Consider the following 10,289-nt stretch of genomic DNA (forward strand, 5'->3'; position numbering starts at 1 on the left):
AATGCCAAACGGTTTTCAAAAATGCCAGATTTTTGGAATCTGGCATTTAAAATGCCAAACTGGCAACCCTGGTACTGGTATCTATTGGTCAGTTCTGGCGCCTGTACTGACGGTGCCAAAATTATGGAAAAATGCCATTTTTTGAAATAACTTGCTCTACGACAAATAAATCCGCATTTCCTGTCCCATACTAGTCGCAAGGAAGTCCCTTGGTTTCACCTTTTTTTTATCGGTTTACGTGAGATTTGTTTAATAAATTTATCAATTAATTAAACAAATGATATTGTTCAATCCTGAGAAAAATACCAAATTTGATGTTGAAACGCCAAACTGGCAACCTTATATTTCGGTTCCTCCAACGCGCATGCTCACTGATGCGTGACGTCAGAACTGAAAGTGAAGCTCTTTCATTGTCTCGTCTTTTTTCATTCCGTCATTTGAAATTCGGCTTGCTCGAATCTCACTGAGACAGGAGAAAGCTACAAATTATGGAACTCGCTGTCGGCAACAAATTTGCCTCCTTGAAGGCTTTAACTGATGCCATCAAAAGGCATGAGGAGGAAAGTAATGTTCTTTTTATAAAGAAAGAAGCAATCGAACTCGGTACCTTTCGGGTACGAAGCAAAGACCGTAGCGCTGAGCCACGCTGCCCCCCCCTCCCCCCCCCCCCCAAAAAAAAATGGAATTATCTATTCGTTATCAGGTTTCTCCTCCTTTCCGTTATTATTATTATTATTTTTTTTTGCATGACAAAAAACAAAAACAAAACAAATACATTTTTTTAAAAACCTCATCAATAGAATGGACAATGTATTATAAAAGAATCGTAACAAGAAATATTATATTATAACACGTTTCCTCTATTTTTCTTTAATTTAAGCAATAACGAAAATATACGAAAAAAAAAAAGAAAAACAAAAACACATACACACAAAGACAACATAAAATAAAAAAGAATCGTATGGTGGCTTGAAACGACAGTCATACCGTTGCCCCAACGGCATCTAACCGTAGCCATCGTTATGTTATAGCCTGATACTGAAATCCAAAAGGACCGGCAGTTTGACGTCATTATTTGGTTTTTGCACCGGTTAGTGAGTTGTTAGTAGAGCTCAAGGAAACAAGTTATTTCGTTGGTTGAACTACTGAATACGACTCACGATTTGTTTTCTTTTATGGCAAAAGACTGGCAGTTTGACGTCATTTTTTGGTAAGTATCAGGCCATAACTTTACGAAGGCCACGATCTAACGCGTTAGACATCAAATTTATCTAAGTGACCACGTGTTGCTTAGTGTCATCGGATAAGTTGGCCTTGAAAGCCTGGGATTTTAATTGTTTTTTTTTTTTTTTTTTTACTTTAGGAAGTGACGAATGCGTGCGAAGAGGTCTTTGTCTGCACTGACGAACAGGCCCGATGTTCGTCAGTGCTGATTAATGGCGGGCGGTGGCACAGACCGAAGAGAGGCTGTCTGTGGGCGGCGGCACCTGTTGTTCAATACTGACCAATAACACCAGGTTATTGGTCAGTGCTGACCCCCAGGCGCTGGCGCCTGTTCGTCAGCACTGACACGCAGGTACTAGCGTCTGGGGGTCAGTACTGACCAATAGCCCTAGCCTTCTTCCTATAACTTCCATTTACACTAATTGCAATAACATTGCAAATACATCAATATTGCGCGTAGTCCGTCGCCTAATTATTTATAGGAGAATTTCGGTATAATTTTATCTCTCAACCGATTGAGCCACCAAAGCGATAAGTGTATGAAAACAGGACTAAAAAAAAGTTATAAATAAATAAATTACTAAAAATCAAAGAAACAAATATCAATTGTAGTAAAACCAATTAAACAAAAACCAAACCAAACCATAAACACACAAACAACCAAAAATAAAAATGAAAATAAAATAAAAATCAAAAGACAAAAACATAACAGATAATAATAGGGGCATAATTTTCACGTTATTAGACGAACGAAGATGATGCGCTGAACCGAGATGCATGGTGATGTGGCATTCATTATGGCAACCCTGCAAACTGCAGGAAAAGCTGAAAGAAGTAGACGAACGGATATTTCCGTTGTTTACCTGTGGGATTTCCCTATAGAAGAGTAAAGGAAGGTGCCCCATATGTAAACAATAACATTTGACGTCAAACGTGACCCAGATTTTTTTTATAAATGACCCGAACTATGCTGCAGTTGACCTTTAGTAATGTCATGCGCATCCAACCAACTTTTTGTTTACATGTTGCTAAGGCAGCAAACTGAAGCTGGTCGTGAATAAATTCCAGCTGTTTACTCCGAGCCTGAGATAGCTAGGGAGGCCACGATCATATTATTTATAGCCCAAATGCTCCTTTTATTTTGTAGGAAAACCATAATCATGGTTCCCCCTCTTCCCGTAAACAAAACCATATCTATGTTCAGGGAAACTAAGATTGTTGCTTGTTTTTGGTTAAGGTGGACCGTACTTTTTTTTTTTTTTTTACAGCGTATCAAATGATCAAAGTCAAAGCATACGGTCAATGCAATGAAGAGAGTAAATTCGAATCTATCTCCTATCTCTTCGCTCAGATGACCATTTTGAACAGAAGACTACTACTACGTACTTCTACTATAACTGCACTACCACTACTGTATTATAACCACTGATACCACAAAACTAGACTGAACTAACGGACCGTATGGCTCAGCGGTACGGTTTTCGTCTTGTCACAAAAGTCGAGCAATGCCAATGCTAAGTGTGATCAGTAATAGGATGGATGACTAATCGTGAAAAATTGTGGTCCCCGCGTTGTTTCCCTGGCTAAGGCACTTTACCGCTTACCCCACTCGATTGAATGAGTATCTGGCTACAGAAATGACGGGTAGTGACAGGTTTAGTACACAAGGGTCGCTTAACAGGCTGTATGACAAAGAAATATGGTTCCATACGGCTTGTTGAAGTGGGGGGGGGGGGGATAAATATGAAACACTGTGAAGCGCATTGCTCACGGCTATCTGAATCTGTTGAAATGCGCTGTATAAATATTCATATTTATGTACTTGGTCCAACTGTTACTATTTCTACTACTAGACCTCTACTACTAATATCATTATTAATAACAATAATAATAATAATAATAATAATAATAATAATAATAATAATAATAATAATAATAATAATAATAATAATAATAATAGTTATTATTATTGTTGTTGTCAATATCATCGTTTAATGGTAAAAGTGTTAAAGATACTTGCAAAATGTTGGTGTTGTGTGTGTTGTAGCAATCGGCCTCCAGCGACGCAACTCTGTCTACAAGAGACGCACAAGACCGTGGCACTAAACATCCCTGGCATGCATTTAGTCATACAACATGAAAGCAACATTCACGGTAGCGTTAACTACATCAAAGTCAAAGACAAATCAATAGTGACATACAACCAGGACATGACAGTAAGTGAGGTGGAAATTCTCAGAATTGAAGGCAGACACTTCAATGTGATATCTGTCAACAAACCTCCACCAACGCCATTCAAGTGGCCAGTTACATCCACCACTAGTGAGAAACCAATGATTGTGATAGGTGACTTTAACAGCCACAGCACCAAATGGGGATACAATGAGAACAACGAAGATGTAGATACTGTTGAGGAATGGGCTGACCAATATAATCTGACACTCTTCTATGACGCATGAATCATCCTTTTCAAGCGCTCGCTGGAGAACAGGTTACAACCCAGACCCTGCATTTGTGTCTTCCAGCCATGTCAAAAACTGTCGGCAACCCCATACCAAAATCACAATCCGGACCAATCGCCATTGAGGTAGGATCAGTCATCTCTACGAGAACAAACAAATTACATGAACTGTGTTCGTGGACCTGGCAGCTGCCTATGACACAGTAAATCACAGGAAACTGCTCCTAAAGGTTGCAAGGGTAACTCGTAACACAAAAATAGTTGCAATAATAAAATCCCTTATGTCAAACCATCACTTTTTTGTGGAAATGGATGGGAAGAAAAGCAGATCACAAAAGAACGGACTCCCTCAAGGATCGGTAATTGCACCTATCCTTTTCAACGTTTATACCAATGACCAACCTCAGTTCGAGAACATCCAGGGGTTTCTATATGCTGATGATCTGTGTCTCGCGTCCCAGGCCTCTGATTTCAAGACCATTGAGGAGAGACTAACGGATGTCCTGGAGCCACTCTCTGAGCCCACATTTAAAGAACTCACAAAATGCTAACCCAGGAAAAACTCAAGAGTGTGCTTTCCATATAAAGAGCCGCCAAGTCTAAAGAAAACAGGAAACTGAACATCTCCTGGAATGGGGACATATTGGAGAACAACACATTCCCCGTGTACCTCGGTGTTACCGTAAACCGCACAATGTCCTTTTCTCAGAACGCAAAGAAAACAAAAGCAAAGGTGGCCAAAAGAAACAACTTCCTAAGAAAAGAGAAGAAAAACTTACACGGGGAGCAGATCAGAAAACAGTCAGGACAACCATACTAGCCCTCTGCTATTCAACAGCCGAAAAGGTCTCACCAGTCTGAGTAAGATCCTGCCATGTCAAAATAACACCTGCCGGATCATTAGAGTAACTTGAAACCGACTGCAGTTCCAGTCCTCCATCGGCTGGCTGGCATTGCACCTCCCCACATTCGAAGAGCCACTGCTTCCAAAGCCCAGAAATATAAACAGAAAATGGACCCAAGGCACCCCCAACATGACCACAGCCCAATAAAAAGTAGACTGAAGTCGAGAAAGAGCTTCATGACGGAAGAAAGCATCAACCCTGACCATGCAGCTGTATACAGGATTTCCACACAGAGTGGGACAATCATGCAAATGAAGCTGTTGGAGATCCGAGAGAAGAACTGTCCTACGGAACCGAGCTCCCCAGGAATGAATTGGTAACACTGAACACAGCACGGGCAAAACTTGTGAGAACAACTGGTGGCATGAAAAAGTGGGGCTGGCTGAGACTAGCTTGTGTACATGTGAATGCCCAGAGCAGACATCCTTAGAGAATGCCAGGATGGGCTCAGCTGCACTGACCATGACCTAAGAGTCTGCTCCCCAATGCTGTGGAGTGAGTTTGGTGTTGGTGCGACAAGCTATGATGATGATGACTTGCAAAATTAATAAGTCTTACACCTGGCAACATATAAAAAAAAAAGTAAGATGACAAAGATTAAGATTAGAATGTTAGGATGATGATCTTTTTAATATCAAAATACTTTTGTAACCCGGCATTGCTAACTTTCATGTGTAACCCAGAATGAAAAGTTATTACAAAAGACGAATGCAAGATATTTAGATAAATTGCTAGTCTATCATTGTGGTAGACGTAAATGTATTAAACTTACATATCCAATAACCTGTAGGTTAACAGAGAAGGAAGGGCGCACAAGTTCATTGTAATTTGAAATTGAGGAGTTGGAGTTGGAACAAAGTTGATTTGCATTGAGTCAGAATTCAATCAAGTCTTAGATTGAAGAAAAAAGCCCAAAGAATCTTTCTTTAAAACAAGAAACAAAAAAAAAAACCCCCAAAAAACCTACAGCGTGCACCAGAATGAATAAAACAGGACAGTCTTTAAACTGCATCAATGGAAATCACATCTTGCATACAAGACCTCTAGTGCTATTGTGAGGACTGGTTCTCAGTCTCACCCGTCCTGCCGTATCTGAGGGCCATAACACAACTTGTGAAATCGAAATAAATTAAAAGCAGATTATAAATTTATATCACTTTTATTGTCATTTCATTCATATTCATGTTATTCAAACTGAAAATCATTTTTAAAAATATAGATAAGATGTTTCTCCATTATAAAGGTATGCTTGTATTCTCATCCTGTGAAAGAGAAAGAAAAAAAATAAAGAAAATTGATAATTATTACTGAAACTGTGTAGTTCCATTTTTTTAAATCTGTGATTTAAGAGCCTTAGCAAAAGCTTTGATTAAGAAAGGTTCTGATATGCAACATCACATGGTCCCATCTATCAAATTCTACTACCATTACAAATCAGCTACATAAATAGATTCATCAGTACTCTTATCTTGTTGATAAATTAAATTATAAATATAGAAAAGGATATAATAAACTTTTAAAAATAATTAGAAAGTTAAATGGTAGACAAGATAAAGAGATATTTGCCTATTTCTTTTTAAATTTCTTATTCATAACCAAGGAAGCAGGTTTCTTTTGCTATATTCTTCTTGACTTCCCTATGTAAATGTTTCTTTCGAGTGTATAACAAGCTCACAGGGCATTTGTATAAAGAAACAGGAGCCAATACCATTAAAATGGAGATACCACTGCCAAAAATTACAACGGGATAGAAATGCATTGGTTTTAACGTGTATTAGACGCTGTCATTAGAAAAAAGTTTTTTAAAATCTTTACAAACTACAGTAAGCTGCTTTTAAAATTAAGAAACGCTCGAAAGCAAAATATGGTCCTGTTCTCTCAATCACCGCTCTCTAGTCTCTAGATTATACTTGGTAGGTCAATAAAGCTGAGAGGTTTTATGAAGAATATAGAATAAAAACATTAATTCCATTAAAAAAACATAGAAGGGTCCATAATGATATATGAGGAACTCTATAAGATACAGTAACAAATGAAAGCCATTTTGATAATCTTGAAGGATATGACTCAATGATGATGATGATGATAATAATAATAATAATGATACTTCTTCCTGAATATAAATTGTTTAATTCCCATGGTATAGGCAGGCCAATGCTTCCAGAACAATTAAAGGAATGCAGAGACTCATTCTTGTTGTAATGTTATTTAGATCTGAAAAAAAAAGATAAGCATGGCATCCTAAACCATTTTCCCATGGTCCCATAAAAAGCAATATCATCTCACACAAAATCATAAAGTAAAATTCATATGGACCAACCAATGAATAAAAGTTATAATTATCTTATTTTATCAATTATTATCATTGGATTTATTTAACTTTATATTTATTATTATTAATTAAATGCCAATTTGAAATTAAGATAGCAATGTTTGAATGAATAACTGGATCTAACTCTACAAGTAAAATGTAAATGTGCAACTTATTCAGAGTTCATCAAGCACTTGTTACAGTCTGTTGCTTCATGTTACAGGAAAAACTCCAGTTCCATGAGCCTTATGACTCTAAAGGACCAATTATTTCAAAGTAAGATGAAATACCATTTATTGTTTAAAGAAAGTTATCAAGCACTATTTAAGGTCTGTTGCTTCATGTTACAGAAACAGGAATAACTCCAGTTCCATGAGCCTTATTACTCTAAAGAACCACTTATTTCAATGTAAGAAGAAATACCATTCAATGTTGAATATATAGACATGACCTATTTCTTAATGGTTTGCTTATATTCAATAAAAACATTAGAAAACATAATGGACCTGGAACTCAGATACCACTAGGTTGTTAAAACTAAAACCGTTGTGTCAGGTCTAATTTTATCAGAGATTTATGATCATGAAGGCAAGATTACATAACCAATGTCGATTAGCTTTTAAAAAATGGGCTTTTATTTACCTTCTGGTGAACTCATTTGATCAGTATTTCCTGTATTTAACTTTTTGATCACATAAGAAAAGTCTAATAAACATTGAATATTTTTTAATGCCTCTAGATTTCACTTTAAAGTCAAATAAAATATCTGATCACAAATAAAATTTTTGATAATTCGATCAATAGAGAGAGCTTTTCAAAATTGTTGGCTTATCATTCCTCAGGCAAAATTTAGATAAGACATCATGTCACATATCATGGTGTTTCCTATGAATTACAAAATCCTAAAAAGCTTCTTCTTCATAAAAAAACGTATGAAATAAAATTAGGTAATCTAAAGTAATCAGAGAGGTTTAGTTTTCATTTCAATCCAAGGTAAATCGGTAAAGAGTTGTGGGACCAGGCCCCACTTGATCATTACCCCCAAAATAGATTGAACTAACAGGGATGTGTATAGATAGTATGCAGATGACGTCACTCAGGCCTTTGTTATTGTTTTTGCCATCCGCGTTTGTGAGTTGTTCTCACTAAACTGTATTAACCAGACTATAAAAGTTCATGGTTACACAGAGTTTGTGTGTTGGTCCGTTATACTTCCGGATGGCAATGTTGTGAACTCCTTGGCCAACCGCATTCTATCTATAAGTATAAAACTGTAACAAAACCCCACGACCCCCCACAACACTCATACAAAAACTTAAACACAGTTTTTTTCATTTTCATTCCTCTTGAGCCAAGGGAAACTCGTTGCTCATTTTAGCTGCACAGATTCATTCAATCGCTCTCCCCCCCCCCCCCCCCCCTTTTTTTTTTAAAATCTTTTTTTTTTTTTGGAGCGAGTCTATTCTTTTATCCTTTTTTGTTTGGCCTTGTTCCGTTTCTGAGCATGAATTTCTTAAAATTGTTTTTATTTTTTTTTAAATAAAAAAATATTGTTTTTTTTTTTCCTCTATCGGTCTGGGAATAACCAATTTTCGTTATTGGCAGACCCTGTCTGGGAATAATCATAGCGACGACGAAAATATCAGACCGCACTCCCTGCATTTTACAATTGTATGTTTTCTTTCACAGAGCTACCGACCAAATAAGGCGAAACGGCTTGGAAGATCCAAAACGTCATACATGTAGTTTGACACCTGCCAAATATCAAAGATGCGAGAAGGGGTTGAGTGGGACATTTTCTTTTCCCAGACATTCTCATTTTTTCACCCCTTCCTCCCTCTCTGCCATTCCTTATCCCATCGACTCTCAGCAAAAACAATAACAACAAGTCTTATGTGGCAAAAACGGCTACCAACTTAAATCCCTCAAACAACACAAGATATTGAAAATCGGTGGCAGAGACCCTTTGTCTTGTTCCTTTTCCAGTTCCAGTCATGAATAGATAATGAGAGAATGAAGACTGTTTCGAAATCTATTATTATTATCAGGTCAGGAAAGAGCGAGAGTCAATAAAATATGACAAGCGGTGAAAGCTACGCGCCACGAAAGATGAGGATTTAAAAAAACAACTTTTGTTGAGATTTCAACTACTGAGGAGGGGGGTGTCTGCTCTTTTTTTTGTTCCTTTCTGTTTTGTTTTTCGGTCAAGTTATGACTGACGCTGACACTGACACACGTTCTAGACTGTAAACGTTACCCATAAAATGTCATAAATTACGAAAAGTGTGTTCTCTCACAGAGTAGTATTCGAATCACTCACTGAATGAGCATGAAGCAGACATGAGTGAAGGAAACGTAAACTCTGTAAGTGAGAATCGGCGAGTGAAGCTGTACTGTAACTGTAACTGTAATTTGTAATGACTGACAGCAGTCAAATTGCGAAGTGAAATGAAAACAAATAAACAAAGCATTCTAAAATTATGCCGGTGAGACATCCAAAGTTAAATACCCGAACGCTATTATGGATTAACATTGAACTAAATCGTTTCCTTCTCTCAAAACCAATCGATACAAATTACAAACTCAAACACTGAAATTGGCATCTTACCTTTGCATGAGTTGGACTGCCATTCTTTTCTGGTGATTAGGAACTTTAGCAGCCGGACAACGTTGCGCACAAAACAGGTCTCCCGTTTTTGTCGTTCAAATTGTAGATAATACTCAGTCAGTTAAAAACAAATACGTACAAATAAAATAGTTATTTATTTAAATTCTTTGTATATGGCTAAATTATTCCGAAAACCAGATTTCAAATAGTTCTTGTTTTGTTCACACAAGCGCATTGATTTTGGAGAATGAGATTGACCGTGGTCTAAAAATAGACCGACAGTAATTTTTGATAAATTTTACGATTTGTTTAATAAAAAATCAATATTTAGATATTATTTGACGCGTGATCGAGTATTTATGAATATGTGTTTCTTTTGCCACATAACAGCCAAATTTTAAAGGTTATTTTTTTTCTATAATTTACATTGGAACGTGAGCTGTCAAGACAGGAACATGTGGTCTGCCACGTGCTTCTAGACCTTGTTTACGTTTGGGGCACCTTCCTTTACTGTTCTATAGTAAATACTGGGGAATCGAATATCGAATTCCCGAGGAACACATTCCACGATAATTCCACCCAACACGCTATCTCCTTTTCCTTCCCATAAAATGCTTAAATCATGTCGCTAGTTCAAAATAGGAGTATGAAGCATTTATGATAAAATTCTTTAAAATTGATTGAAACTCGTCCACTTGTTTCGTTCTTGGTTATCTTGAGTGGGGAACCATAAACTGTTGAACTGGAAGGACAAAAATTATTTTAAAAGAGACCACTCTG

At 37.0% G+C, this 10,289-nt stretch overlaps 1 long non-coding RNA gene across 1 annotated transcript; it reads right to left on the reverse strand.

Moving 5' to 3' along the window:
• Positions 1–5,730: 5,730 nt before the first annotated feature.
• LOC144967670 (uncharacterized) lies at positions 5,731–9,967 on the reverse strand. The gene is made up of 2 exons (XR_013644435.1): positions 9,510–9,967; positions 5,731–6,804 (listed from the first exon to the last, which is right to left on the reverse strand). It is a non-coding gene; the product is annotated as an uncharacterized LOC144967670 (long non-coding RNA).
• Positions 9,968–10,289: the final 322 nt, after the last annotated feature.

This window comes from Berghia stephanieae, chromosome 3 (assembly GCF_034508935.2).
Source record: "Berghia stephanieae isolate SIO BIC M18660-M18661 chromosome 3, UCSD_Bste_1.3, whole genome shotgun sequence".
Taxonomy (NCBI): domain Eukaryota; kingdom Metazoa; phylum Mollusca; class Gastropoda; order Nudibranchia; family Aeolidiidae; genus Berghia; species Berghia stephanieae.